The sequence below is a fragment of the Macrobrachium nipponense genome, chromosome 13, assembly GCF_015104395.2.
Source record: "Macrobrachium nipponense isolate FS-2020 chromosome 13, ASM1510439v2, whole genome shotgun sequence".
Lineage (NCBI taxonomy): Eukaryota > Metazoa > Arthropoda > Malacostraca > Decapoda > Palaemonidae > Macrobrachium > Macrobrachium nipponense.
Genome location: NC_087206.1, coordinates 58,275,726 through 58,290,448, shown reverse-complemented (window position 1 = coordinate 58,290,448; position 14,723 = coordinate 58,275,726). Strand labels below are relative to the sequence as shown.

General features: G+C 34.6%; 1 protein-coding gene and 1 long non-coding RNA gene across 2 annotated transcripts in view; one reads left to right on the top strand and one right to left on the bottom strand.

Moving 5' to 3' along the window:
• Nucleotides 1–14,723, top strand: part of LOC135225802 (MAM and LDL-receptor class A domain-containing protein 1-like) — a 106,027-nt gene that overhangs the window by 52,307 nt on the left and 38,997 nt on the right. The gene's annotated exons all lie outside the window — the stretch shown is intronic.
• On the bottom strand, nucleotides 10,703–12,963 carry LOC135225477 (uncharacterized). Its single transcript, XR_010316983.1, has 3 exons — nucleotides 12,855–12,963; nucleotides 12,496–12,636; nucleotides 10,703–12,044 (listed from the first exon to the last, which is right to left on the bottom strand). It is a non-coding gene; the product is annotated as an uncharacterized LOC135225477 (long non-coding RNA).

The window sequence follows — 14,723 nt, the reverse complement described above, 5'->3', positions numbered from 1 at the left end:
TAAATCCCACAAAGGATCACCACCATCTTATTTTTTCCTGGTGTTAATGGTCCTGAACGCAAGTATTTACAATCAGCGACGTTCAGGACAAAGGGTTCTCCTGTTTACCTGAATTTCGGAGATCCGGATGTCGGCCGTAATTTACGTGCGAAAAAACTTAGTAGACGAATCGTGATCAAATCAGCTCGGTCCTTCGGGCGTGACACATCAGTGAAAAGACAATAAATACTTTACGGGTCTCCTATCTTCTTTGTTCCTTTATTATATGCCTACCGGTACCAGGTAGGAAGTATTGCTGATGCTCTACTCTTGGGAATCACATCAGACCGCGCAAGAGGTTCTTCAACTGTTTTTCTTTCCTCCCTTTTATTCTCGCTCCTCGTATCCGCTAACGTCATCCTACCTTTCTGTCCAGTTTCCTTAACCACACCTTGCTCCAGTTTTCACGTTCGAGCAAGCTCTACGATGATCTAGAGAAGCTACTTATTATACTTACTGAACTTCTTGAGAACGACGCTAATCGAATAACAATCCACGCGAAAACTATTAGGTTCACTGAAGCTGTCATGATAAACCTCTTTGAGAGAAGCTCTTGCCTCCAACACTCTCTGCCCAAGACCCCCTGTCAGCAACACCCTCCCCCCCCCACCTTTCTCTCTCTCTCCTCTCTCTCTCTTTGTATGGTTAGCTCTACTTTACTAGTTGTTTAGTTCATTCCTTATGAAGGAAATGATGAAGTATTGCCACAATAATTCCTATGCAGCTTGGCAGAGAGCGTGAGACATCCCAAATTTAACGTTTACAGTGAGGCTAATTCCTACTCACGTTCGTCTGACTGGCAGATATTGTCCTGCTACGACTACATACTACATTTCATTTGTGTAATAAGTATGACTGAGGGCATTTTTAAGGGTTTCTCATTTGATCAGAAATAGAATAACTGACATAAACCTGTAGAGAAGTACGCTGGCTTCAAACCGATCGTGTATGAAACATTGATATATATTTTTTTACGACAAAAAGAAAATTCAACAAATAGTATTGTGTCAGGGAAAAGAAGGGAATGAAGGTGAGGGTAATTTCATTTTGCGCTGCTTAATTAAATCTTTATATTTGAAATCAGTCTGGAATTGTCATCAGTCTTCTTATAATAATCACAACTCTAGGGACGTTAAGTACCGTCCAGAAGCACGGATCAAGTGATTCTGTCGAAAATTACACTGTTAATTGGAGGAAAAAACATGCGGGTAGAGGGACTGCGTTTCATATATATATATATATTATATATATATATATATATATATATATATATATATATAGATATATATATCTATATATATAGATATATATAGATATATATATATATACATATATATATAGATATATATATATATATATATATGATAGAATATATATATAGATATATATCTATATATATAGATATATATATATATATATATAGATATATATATATAATATATATATCTATATCTATATATATCTATATATATAGATATAGATACTATATATATAGATATATCATATTATCTATATATATCATATATATATATATATATATATATATATATTATATATGATATATATATATATATATATATATATATATATATATATATATATATATATATATATATATCTATTATATCTATATCATATATATCTATATTTTCTATATAATATATATATATATATATATATCCTATATATATATATATATATTATATATATACATAAATAAGATTCTGTGATATTATTAAATAAATAATCAGTTGAAAAACTTCTCTGGGCTTGAAACTTGGGGTTTAAAACAGAAAGGGAGAACTTATGAGGTTCACAAGAGTTAAAAGGAAACATAAATATAATCTACTTGTGAAAACCGGAAAAATACTAGAGAATGTTAGTCCATTTATACTTTAGAGAAATTACGCAGCCTTCAGATTCCTTAAATGAATTGTGTGTAAAGATTTACGCATTCCTGATATTTCTACAGCCTTGAACCGGACGAACGATTTCCTTGAAAGTTAAACAAGGAATCGTGGGAAATATTTATGAACATACACTGGATTTGATTTCTGTTAAGTATATCTCGAATATATACGTATATATAAAAAAGCCCGTATAAGAGCAGAGGTTTGGAAAAAGAAAGAAAGAAAAAATATGACAATACATCAGTTTCAAAAGATAAACACACATGTTTACCTTTGGTAAATCGAGCACATTAACCTGGACACTAAGTCATTATTACCAGTTCACTATTCCTGGCTTAAATACACCTCTACCTCTTGTCTCTTCGCGTCTCACGATGGAAACTTCACGAATGCGATGGAGTAAAGATGAAAACTAATAAAATTAAGAATATTTCATGAGCCATTGGGATGTACGAATAAAAAATAAGGTGGAACAGGTCTTAGCTAATCTTTCTTTAAGTAATTTAAAGCAATGAAATGTTATTAGAAAAAATTTACTGTTAGTATTAATATATTAATAAAGGTGTCATTTGTACATGAACTACAAAAAAAAATCAACACCGTTTCTGTATCTTAATAATATTTTTATCAATTCAAAACTATGTCAGCTTCGTACTTTCACTAGGAAAATCACATCTGCAGGTGCAGTGGAAAAAGCTAACACTTGAGGCTGATTTATTTGAGAATGCAAAATGGTGTTGCCAAAAACTATGGCCATAAATGTTGCAAGTACAAGATTTGCTCAAATAACGTAAGGCTCTCAACTGGACTTTTGTAATGTAAGAGCATTGTACGATTCATAGTTACTTATAAATATCTCCAAGTCTGCTAACCTTTAAATATGTGAATAATGGAAGACAAATAAGATGCTAATAATATTAAAAGCTAATCAATGAGAAAAATCTCCTTTTGTCAAGGAGACCTATTTCTCCATTAACATACAAACACACTATGAATAGAAAACCACTTCCTTTGAGGGAGTTTGAGATAGAAGAAAGTAAAACCTCCTCTCATCGTGGCATTCAGATAGAAAACACTGATCTCGTAGATACACAAGAAAGTACTTTACGGTATGGTGTCCAAGTAATTATAGCAGAATGGCTGGGGCTGACAAGCCATCTCAGAGTCCCTAGTTACACCTGTGTTGATAATTTTCAGACTGCATTGGTCAATTTCCCATTTTCTCTGCCGTTCAATGCATCCACAAAGCACAATTGATTTGGTGGTTCCCTTTAGTCTCTAGTTCCTACCAATTATATTTTCAGTATTTACAAAGTCCTTGATTCTCCTTTTAATATAGGACGACTACCACCAAGGGCAATTGCTCCCTGGTATTATATTGTTTGGAGAAAATGATAACTTTTAAATGTAAAAAGAAAATCGTAAAAGTCACTAGGTGCCATATTTTCTATAACAACTTAACAATTGTTACCACTGCTTTTGAATACATTTAATTTTAACGTCCATAAAAACTTACCATCAGTTACACTGTAATTGCTTTTGAATACATTTCTTATAAACTTGTACATTTATTGTTTTTTAAAATGCATCTGAATTTGTTCCTTGTTCATTCTTTAGCATTAGAGAAAAGATGGTAAGCCCTTAAGCATCATGGAATTTATAGAAAGTGATAGAGGAAAAGACAGGCTGGTTTATGGTGGAGATCTCTATGTTAAACAAAAACACTTAGCAAATGGTGTTATGTCATTTGAGTGTGAAGAACGCAGAAACAAAGCCACCTGCAAAGCTAAAGTGAAAGTGCATATCCAACAAAATTGGATTGATGGTAGACTTCATGATCACAAAAAATAAAGTCGCGAAAACTATCCACACAATAAGAATACAAGTTATCAATACAGAAGAAACTAATCAGCAAATAATTTCTGTACTCTCATTGATGGAGAAACTGGAGCAAATTTGCCTCCAAGATGGCCAAGATTTTTTGCTTTACGACTATGTACCTGTTGAAAAAAGAATTCAGATTTTCGGAACTCATGAAAACCTGGATCTGGTCTCTAGTCGCCTGGATATTTTCACAATTATACACAATTCATGCACTGCTAAACGACCGTTAAGTACACTTAATTTACGCTCTTTTACCTAGTAAAAACCAAACAATTTATACGGACTTTAAAGAGCAGCTAAAATTACTGAAACAAGATTTAGCGCCAAAAGCAATCATGGTGTATTTTGGAAAAGCCGTGATTAATAGTTTACGTTTGGCATTTCCCCGAACTGAGATGAAGGGCGTTTTCGTTTTCTTACTTTAGCCAAGCATCTAGAAACACCCTGTGTCACGGATTTCAGCAGCAATACCAAGAGGATAAAGAATTTTCTATCTCTATGAAAATATTAGCTGCTTTAGCTTTTATTCTAGTTTGCAATGTTGAAAAAGCTTTTGAAACTCTTTGTGTAATAATTCCTCCTGAAACGTATCCGTTGCAAGTTTACTTTGCGGATACGTTCTTAGGACGACCAAAGTCCAGGAGGAAGACTGCGAGAACCAAAGTTTAAAACAGATCTGTGGAATATGTGCAACAAAACGTCAGATAATATGCCAGGAGCAAATGGCTGGCACAGACGTGTCCAATCCAATGTTGGTTGTTGCCATCCAAACATTTGGAGGTTATCAAAATATATCAATTAAAAGAGAGCAGACATTACAGTTGGTTCATATGACTCAATTTTTTGGCAGTTTTTGACAAACGGCCATCTAGAAAAAAAACATTTAGATGTTTCGAAAAGTATTAATACAGTGGTAAGAGATTATGGAAATAGGAGTGCCACACAATATTTGCGAGAAATCACACATAATTCACGATTGGATAATATTTTCTTTAGTCAATATATATATATATATATATATATATATATATATATATATATATATATATATATATCTATATATATATACATAAAATTTGCAATTTAGTTTGAGCTACCCAAAGAATAAAAATCCGTTAGATGTCATCCTATTTTGTAATAATGGGCTTCAAGCCACGCACCCAGGAATTTCATGCTATGCAAAATACGCCTTAGGCCCAAGTTGCAATACTAATGCTCAATATAAAACTTTCACATTTTGCGTGATTCATGATTACTTCTTTACGCTGAGGACAAAATTTCAGGGAGGAAAATCTCTTTGGGCCTGAGGGTAAGAGGGTCGTCTGAGTGAGTCTGCTCACATAGTAAATATGAATAGTGCGGTTGAAAAACATCCAGTTCGATGGGAAAAACCTTGGGATGTTTTTTGTCTTCCCAGTACTGAAAGGGTTGATTGAGTGAGAAGTGTTTCCACAAAGAATTCTTTCCGTAGCTTGTGGTCGTTGTTTACTAAACCAGTTACCTCTGATCCGCGAGGGGAGAATCTTCAATGGGAAAAATGTTTGACAATAAAGGAGGAATGTCTACTCACATCTTCAGCTACTCGTCTGACGGCAACTCTTGGAGAATAGTTTGGATCTTGCATATTACAGTCAATGGAGAATTGACTGCAGCATTCTTTTCTTGTTAATTTATTGTAATTTTCCACCACCTTCTTCTTTTGCTTAACAAATTTATTTTCCTTGACCAGTTAAAGTTTTCTTCGTATTTCACACTTGTCCACTTACTTTAAACAATTAGTTTAGACTAAGTTTTTTCTGCAGCACTTAATTTCTACCTATATTAATCTCCGATTATACACACACACACACACACATATATATATATACATGCCTGGGATATCTCTAAATGACAACCGATGATTCTATCTCTCTCTCTCTCTCTCTCTCCCCCAAGCCCCACACCCTTTGTTGCCATTGATGTCTTACCACCACAGTATTCGTTTCCAGATAGAAAGTCATATGTATACTGAAATGAGGTATGATCAATTTTCAAAGATTAATTAGTTAATATGTGTACAGGCAGAACCAGCCCCTTTTCAGGGAAGCCCTTCCCTTCCAACCCCCACCCCCTTTGATGCCCTTTTGTGCTAGTGATGTCTTACCCCAACAGTGCTGACTTCTAGACAGTCAGCCATAATTATGCATACCAAGTTTGGTTGAAATTGCTCTATGCATTCCAGGGTTCTGCTGGAGCATACATACACACGCATACATACATAAGTACATACAACCATTTATACAATGTTATGAAGTTACTCTAGATGCTTACAGATATTCTGGCAGATCCTGTGGTAGGGGTGTGAGAATACTGCCACAGTAGGTCCTGGGTGTCATAAAAGGCAACTAAAAGGACAACTGCTGCCTTGCATCTTACTTTTTTAGCAAAAGGCTAGGCCCACCAACCTAACTGTGGAAACTGCTGCCTTGCAGGTGGACATTTTAGTCAATGGTGAGGCCCACTGACAATAACTGTGGTAGATAACATCAAAGGCATGCGGTCGTAAAAACCCTTGCCAAACAGTAAACCATACCTGATGTTGTAAGGAATATGGTATGGAGAGAAGAGGTTTGGTGGAGGATGATGCCTTTGATAGAAGGCAGTGGAGAAGGCGCATCAGGCAACCGACCCCTTAATACAGGGATAACTGAGAAAGAAGAAGACTTACGGGAATTCTGGGCGCAAAGGATGTTCATAGGGAGTTCATTATAATTACCAAGAAACTACCTTAAATACCTGGGAGATCTGACATGTAAAGTTGTCTAAGCAGATCCATAGCAAATCAGTCAACGGAAATAATGGCTTAGGGCTTTCTTCAAATAAAGGAAAGACTATGTAAACATAAGGGGTTCTCTTAATAAATTGTATTTACATTAAAGAAACAGATCAGAAGAAGATGGAATTACTAGGCAGGGAATAACAGAGACCTGCTAAAGGACTGAATCATATGCAGATTAACTGTTCTACCTCGATGATGTCTTCACAGAAGGAGCATTGTGGGGTGTTAGAATAGGGTGCACACATGATATATGCGGAGAGTTGGTCCACAGCCTCTGCCGATCTGCAACAATATGCAAGACGGTTACTTCCAAGAAACAATAACGCAAACAGAAGGGAACTGAGTGAATGCACAGAAGATGCAAAGGCAGCTCAGTTCTAAAGCAATTAAATGCACAGTTATTTTAGCACTTGATAATTCAATACAAATCACAGTGGGTCTTCGCGCAATGGAAATGAAAATAGATTAAGCAGAGAATAATAAAATCGTGATGGCCTGAAAGAAACGTTATTCCGGTACATTACCTTCGTCAGGTGGACGCGTCCTCTTTGATAAGGTGCCACTACAAATATTACTGGCTCAAAGATGAGCACAAGGGACAGGCAAGGAGACTGCAAGTGTCCTGGGACAGGCACTGCAGCGTTCTGAGTCCCAGGTGGATCTGTGAGGGAGCTGCTGGTCTATGGCCATTACATAAAAAGTTAAGTATATCTTAGTTTAACCAGATCACTGAGCTAATTAACAGGATTAGATATTTTTTACCATGCTAGGAACCAACTGGTTTCATAGCAATGGGACCTACAGCTTATTGTGGATTCCAAACTACATTATATTGAGAACTAAATTTCTGTCACCAAAAATAAATTCATCTGAATCCGCGTTGGCCGAGCAAAGTGGTTTTGTAGGATCAGGCACGTGGGTAACCTTTTCCCAGGGTGACTGAGCAGTGAGCACGTTCGACGGTTTGTGGGCACTGGGCAGGGTGCTTTCTCTTTTGGGTTTCCATCCGGTTCCATGTTTCCGCCCCGACAGGGATTTCAATCTCCGAAGGCCTTGTACTGTCGTGCACAAAAGTTCGTTCCCTTAGCCATCCAGAGAGTGAACACGAATCCGCTGACTATGAAACACCGAAGCAGTTGAACAAGTAACTAACGGAGGGCCCAACAGATGTTGCACCGTAAGGGCATACCAGAATGGAAAGAGTGGGAAGCAGGTATTTCTCTTGAGTATATAGGAAATTCTCCATATTCTACTATCGTTAAGAAAGTGATCGAGAAGTTTTTATTGTTGACGATAGTACTGGGTTTGAGTGTAAAATGTGCAGTTAAGGAAAAATGCAAAAATATTTGAGAATAAAAGTACATAAGAAATCGGTATTCACTCTCTGGACCAGCAGAGGTAGCGGACTTTTGTGCACGATAGTACGTTCTGTATTTTTGTCCCCATCCCCCTGTTTTTTAGTGGGACTAAATAAGTGTGCATTTCAGGACCGTGTCTAATTGATTTTCGTTGATGAAATTTTACCAAAGCATCGGATATGGATTGTATTTGGGAAATAGCTATTTGAAGTCACAGCCTAATTGACAAAAATATGCACTGATGTCTATTGTTGATAATTAAGGCGCTTATCAGAGTAAATCAAAGACAATTAAAGGGAAACTTAGCTAAACTTAGTAAGTACCCAAATATTTGACCCTCTTGTACAATAAGTATTAAAGAAAAGGCTAGGCAAATCATTGTTGAGAATGATAATATTACGGTTTCCATTGGTGATACCACGGATAATTGATAAGAATTTGGTATATATACATATGACAATATTATAACAAATTAATTTTGTAAATATACGTATGGTAATATTACTATTTTCACTGTACAATGTTACGTTGACCACAGGAATATATAGCAATTATAACGCAATTTCTATTTCCCCTTTGACTATGTCATAAAAAAACCTTTGGAATTGGTGAAGTACAATTATAATAAACATAGCAGACGAAAGGGTAAGGGCAGCTGTTCAATCATAGGTCGACCCAGGTCATACGTGATGGCTGCTTCACCTATGGCAAGCCTAGCAAATTGTTCTCTTGGCCGCAAGACTGCTTTCCTGTTCCGTGTTTTTTGCAGTAAGCAACAAAGAAAAGATTCGTATGCGTCGTATGCTAAATATCATCAGGTAAGTGGTTAATAAGGCGATACACAAACACGAAACGATTTAGACAAAAAGAACGAAAGTGACCTTTATAAGGGTAATACTGAACTGACGAGTATGAAAAAAGAGATATGCAAATATTTTGTTTATATCAAGGCCCCCCCTCTAACTTTTCAGACCAAGAACGAACAATGGCCGAAGTTTCTTGACTAATAAACTATCTCACTGACTACCTGCAACGACCATTTTCAACAACTTACCTATGATACTGACCTCCGTATATACTACACTATAATTATATATACATACACATACATACATACATACATAAAACACACACACACACACATTATATATAATTACATTTGTGTGCGCATTTAAGTGAGTACCATGTCTCTGTACTATGTGTATATATACGGCATATGTATTTATGCATACTCTATCATCTTTTTCCCTGATGTCGAAGTATGAATAATACCAGTAATGATGATTATATTAATTACAAGAACATTGAGAATCTGTGATGAATATTGTGATTATCATTATTCTGATTAATGATTTCATTATCAATACTACATGGCCGTGTGAATAGGAAAAACAAAGTATGTTATAAAATGCATTTTTATTCATTTGCTAAATACTGGTCTTTACCGACACAGGCCCCATGACGGTTTAGTAAATTTCGTAGGTATCTGAACGATACTTTACGTATCCTTGAAACTCCAGGGTAACAATGGTTTTCACAGTGTGTGTTAGTGTATGTATGACTCTGTACATATTTCTAGTTACTAAAGGAAAAGTGAATTGCGCCATGGAACTGTATTATCCCATTAATATTCTCATTTGATGCCCATTCCCTTGTTGTACACTAACTACTTATGTGTTTGAGTGTGGCGTCTAGTAAAGTACGTCATACTAGTGTTAATGATTGGGAAGGCCTTCAGTAATGAAGTTTTATTAGCCTCTCTCTGCGAGCCTGTTAGATTTAACCAAGTTCCCTTTAAACCGCTTCGATTTACTCCAAGTGCCTTAATTATCAACATTGGACATCACTGCATATTTTTGCCAATTATTTTGTGGCTTCAAATAAGCTATATCCCAAACACGATCCTGAAATACACAGTAATTATGTGTTACTCACTCACGCCACCAAATTTGACTACCCTGTGGAGGAGCCTGTACATCCTAGACCGCACTCTTAACTTTATGCCAGCTAACATATTCCAGGACCAGACAAACAATTCATCTATATTGCGTGGAGGATGCCGCAAAATATTATTTTCAATAAAAAGTAATGTCTCATTTAAACGGACATACAACTCCATGCACAGTAGCGCATTAAATATTAAAAATTTTTCAGGCAACTTTACTTTGATCTTTTAAAACTTAAATACAAAGTGGTGTATGCCATCTTCACTGCTTGCTTGTTAGGTTTAAAGCTCATTCCATCCATAAAACATTACATAAATCGCTAGTTCCCTTGTGCCCTGCTTTCCTAAATATCCTAAATAGCGTTTTACTGTATTCCTCAATAATCCGTGTTGAGTAATATGTCCGTTAATTGCTGCAGTCCTGGATTGCAATTAGGCAATTGGAAATAGCGTCAACTTGAAATGCATTAGTTTTTGACTATAAAAAACTCTCAACCCTATACTTTCACCCTTTATCCAAAATTACATTTGCAGGGTAAATATACATTTACACTAACTGCATTGTAATTATTCATCTAAAATGTCATCAAACTCGGTTTTCCCATTTCTAACCCCACTACTATTTCGGTACAGCCTTTTAATTGAGATTCCAAGTCATTTCTAATATTAATGCTGCATTGTCCCACTTTCTTTTAACCAACACATATCTAGGATCTTGTCAGTTTCACACAAACGCCCAACTGCCGAGACTCAAGCCGTACCAGCCTCAGCCATCAGAACACTGAACGCTATAAGATGAAAATTTAAAATAGAGCCACAGTCAATTTCCTTTATATCCTTTAACAATTTGATATACAGTACTAATCCAAATTAGAACCATTAAGGAAACTCAAAATCTTATATCCTTGAATCTTAAGCAAAAACATTTAACAGCTTATGTAGCCTACCCTTTTTCTGACAATCAGGGTCAATTTTTTGTGGTTACAAACATTAGTAATTACAGGATTGTGCACACATTGGAATCTTTCTTAATCATGAATCTACGGTTACAGAAAGATTCTCAAAACCTGTTTTATCACACTACAAAAGTCAAATTAGGGAAGCCTCGCTTTTGTAATAGGAAAAAAACGACAGCATTCCACGAACTAATCGCACAATAACTCCAAATCCCCTCAGAGAAAGGTCACCTGTAGGTCATGAAGAGCAACAGGAAAAACTTTGGATAAGACTAAATTAAAAGCAAACCGTAATACAAAAGAAAAAAAAAAGTTAACGTACACTGTTGCTCATTACGTAAGTTTTCTTTTATGCTAAAGATTTCGAATTACAAAATATATATAACACCAAACTTCCTTCAAAATACTAACATGCACCAAATATCTAAAAAGTTATATCCATGGATTTTAAGATTTGAATAGATTTCATGATTCAAAATTAAAAATGAAATGGGGGCTCTGAGAAACCAGAAATACCAATCCATAAGCAATCCTTCTACAGTTTTTATATAAAGATGAAACCGACCTAAACTGAAAATTTAGTTACATATGAAAAACGGCCAAATATATAAAAAAAATAGCTTTTGAAATTACAGTAATAGGGAGAGAAGTAACTAAAACCAGAGTGGATTAAGCTAATAAAATACATGAGCATAAAAACCCACTTAATATATGGCTTACTTATGCAAGTTAACTATTTTATACAAACCATCAGATTTATACAAACCATTGCATAATATGTACAAAACTATTTTATACAAACCATCAGATTTATACAAACCATTGCATAATATGTACAAGATTAAGTGTGACTAATTACTGAAATTACTAGATTATCAGTTTAAAAAAATACTGGTAATAGTAAAGTTAGGACTCACTGTCATCTGCAATGGCAAAAAAAAACATACTTCAAAGACTAGCACAGTAAGCCAACACGCCTACTATGGAGCACCTCCACCCGATCAGGGGCACCGCCCCCGATGGGGTGGAGGAAAAGGAAAAAATAGGATATTTGAAGTTCAGATGAATTTCTGGAAAACAGCAATTTTTTTCTTTTTTTCAACCAGTCTTGAATATTCATCGTAGCATCATTCCCTGAAATGTTTAAAGAGCATTAAAAACTTAAATATACTAAATAAAAAAAATATTTAATGCCATTTAAGTAGTTCTGACAAAATTGTTTAAAGTAAATTATCTTCAAGTTCACATACTAACTCCAACAATCTATGTTAGTGTGTCCTTGTAAGGAAAAAAGACTTCTCTTCTTTAACAATCATTTAATTCAAATAAAACTTTCTGGAAAGCTTTGCTAAGACTGGTTGTGATGAACTAGATACACAGTAACAATGGGAAAACTTTGTTTCACTGTATTTTTCTTACGGTTATAAACCACATTCCAACGCGTAGGTCCTCGGCAAGATAAGGAAAAAAAAATATACTAAAAATAAAGAAAAATATTACAGATTTTCATCACAATGCATTAGAGATCTAAGGGCAGGTAAAGGCAAAACTTTTACGCGAATAACCCAAGCTTATAAAAGCTCACCGCCAATAAACGAAACACTTAAAACTTAAATCATTCCGTAGAGACCACATAAGAGACAGCGAGACGGAAAACTGAGTCGGTGTGGAACACAATACCGTAACTGCCTCATCGTCCGTCACTGAAACCAACCCAGGGATCGAACTAAAAAGTGAAAAAGTTTGTTAAAAATACTGGAAAATCCTGCAAAATTACCCAAGAAATTTAAGTCCTTTATCTGCAAAAAGCACTTCAAGATTTATAGTCATGATCAAAAGAACAGATTAAAACAATTCTGTACATAAAAGTTCTCAAAAGTGTACAGCCGCCTTGAAAATACACAAAGTTGACGGCATCTGAAATAGAAAATGCACGAAACTTACAAGCGAAATATTACTTGTCAATTTTTTTCCAAATCTACGTTAGAGCAGATGAACTGAAATGGATAACCGTCGAACCACCAATCGTACTGATACGTCTACCAGCCAACTATCAAAATGAATGCAGAATTTGCATGACCGAAAATCAGCTTTCATGACGTCACCAGACAAGTGCACTGCGCCAAGGACCCTAGAACCGCATAGATTCAATAGTCGGTCGACTCAAAACTCGGATAAAGGAGTCTTCGTTTGAGTCGTTCCAAAAATAACCTCGCCTGGCCCAAAACAGGTTTCGCGTGACGAATACCGATGGATAAGAAAAAATTGTTTAAATAAAAATATAACTTACACAATAAAAATAATTTTGTAGATTTCCATTATGGTACATTAATGTTAATCATAAAAATATTTCTTAAATCGGGATCGAAAGAAACATTATTCTTATCCGGTATCTTCGAAATTCGACTTTTCATAATTGTAACAGTATTAACTGCACAGTCATTCCTTATTAACCTGAAAACTTATGTCAAACAAATCCTTTTTAATTTGTCTCTGTCTCTGTCTCTCTGTCTGTCTGTCTGTCTGTCTGTCTCTCTCTCAGACGCTAGTGGTTTTCCTCTCACCATCGAGTTAAAATGAGGAAAACAGATCCGATTGCCTTGTTGAGGAAGTGGGAGAAGATGAATAAGCCAAGATACGACTTCATAAGCACTTTTATTCTCATGTCTATTTCGTATATTTCCTTAACTGCACATTTTACACTCGAACCCTATTGTCAACAACAAAATCTTTATGATCACTTACTTAACGATATTAGAATATGGAGACTTTATTGCATGTTGAAGAAAAATGCCAGCTTCCTACTCCTCACACTTCCCGTATGTCCTTTCGGTGAGACATCTAAGAGAACGGACTTTTGTGCACGATAGTACCTGGAATAAGGAATTTTCGGCAGTCACTTTGAATAGAGGGAAGGATTAAAGGATTACCCAGGAAGGGAAAGAGGGAGAGTATTAATGAAAAGGGCGACTGATACCTGCTGTTTAATTAAAACGAAATGAATGAATTTTAGTCTTATCTTCTTTTACGCTAAAATTTATATAAAAGGAAATGGGATGAAGAGTTTGCTCGGGAAAAGGATTTATGCTTAGCAATATAGATAATATATACTATATAGATATTATATATATATATATATTATATATATATATATATCTATATATATATATATATATATATTATATAGCTATATATAATATATATACTTATATCTATATATATATATAATATATACTATCTGTATATCTATATATAGTATCTATAATATAATATATATCGATACTCTATATCATAGCGATATATATATATATCTACTATCAACATATTATATTATATATATCTGTATATATATATATATATATATATCCTAATTTATATGAGTATATCTATATATATATACATCTCTATATATATATATTGTGTTATATATATATATATATATAATATCTAATATATATATATATTATACATATATATATATATATATATGGCATCACTCCATCAACTACTTTCAAGTCTAAACATTTCCCTGGTTCTAACTCACTTCGTTAAATTGAAGGAAAACAAAATCATCACCACTCTATATTTCTAAGTAAACAAAATTGAATATACTGGGGAAAATAAAGTAAACACTCATAAAAATTTCAAACACAAAAATTTATTATCAAACTCAAAATTTATAAATGAAATTCACAATCTCAGGGAAATTTATTATAACTTGAAAACAACACAACGTTTGATTATTTCTTGAATCAATTATTATGTAAAATTAAATCAAAATTGATTTATTATAAAAATGAATTATTTGCGGAA